At 32.6% G+C, this 1132-nt stretch overlaps 1 non-coding gene across 1 annotated transcript; it reads right to left on the reverse strand.

Annotated features, from left to right (window-relative positions):
- Window positions 1-219: 219 nt before the first annotated feature.
- On the reverse strand, window positions 220-306 carry TRNAS-GGA (transfer RNA serine (anticodon GGA)). Its single transcript has one exon. It is a non-coding gene; the product is annotated as a tRNA-Ser (tRNA).
- Window positions 307-1132: the final 826 nt, after the last annotated feature.

Raw genomic sequence — 1132 nt, forward strand, 5'->3', positions numbered from 1 at the left:
CCGAAGGAAAGTAAGGTTTTGATCCGGAAATTTTTCTATCATTCATCTATCATTGATCGGTAGGGGGATTTTCATCTCTTGTGCATTCTTTCCAGTCTTTTCGTTTCCGTACCACAAAAATTCGAAATAAAGAATCCATAAAGGTCTAACCGTTGGAATAATAGTATCGATTGTTATTTGATTTGATACATTGTGGTCAGTAACATTGTTGAATTAGTACGGAAAGAGAGGGATTCGAACCCTCGGTAAACAAAAGCCTACATAGCAGTTCCAATGCTACGCCTTCAACCACTCGGCCATCTCTCCTACAGAATGATTATGGCCCAGAAACCGAGTTAATAGTGAGTCATTAATATTCAATTTTTTTTTTGATAGGCACGTCCAACCAATTCTAACTATACAAATAATTTTTTTTTAACTATGTTTAATGGATACTTTTAGCTCATGATTCTATTTAGTTTTTTAAACTATGATTCCTTTTTTCTAAAAATTCGACTTTTACAGTTTTCGATTTTTCACCAACAACTGTTTATCCCATACATATATCTAGTCACAAGTTATGAATCATAGAATGATTATTCGATTCTTTTTGCTCTTTTTTGTATCATAATTCAATCAAAAAACTTCTAGAATTACCCCAGTCAGATAAATAAAATTCTTTTTTTCTTCAACTTCGCTGAAATCAGAATAGTTCTCTTCATTCTGATCCTACTACATTTGGATGAAATTTAACCGGATTGAAATATTTCTTCTCTTTTATTGATTCCTGTGAAATCAAAAAGAAACAATTTTAATATCGAGTGGGATTTTTTAATGAATCCGTTTTTATGTTATTTCGTACTATGCAATTCCTTTGTTTGTGGGATCATTTTCTCACGAGAGGTAATTAAAAGAAATTATAGAATGGGGTTGTTACCGATGCCTAGATCTGGTGGGATAAATGGAAATTTTATCGATAAGACCTTTTCAATTGTAGCCAATATCTTATTACGAATAATTCCGACAACTTCCGGGGAAAAAGAGGCATTCACCTATTACAGAGATGGTGCGATTTGATTTTTTTTTTTTTTCAATTTTCTTTACCGCTCTCCGTCTTAGTAGAAAGACACAGTATTCGGGATAGAAAGAAAAC

This window comes from Cucumis melo, unplaced genomic scaffold (assembly GCF_025177605.1).
Source record: "Cucumis melo cultivar AY unplaced genomic scaffold, USDA_Cmelo_AY_1.0 utg002206l, whole genome shotgun sequence".
NCBI classification, from domain to species: Eukaryota; Viridiplantae; Streptophyta; class Magnoliopsida; order Cucurbitales; family Cucurbitaceae; genus Cucumis; species Cucumis melo.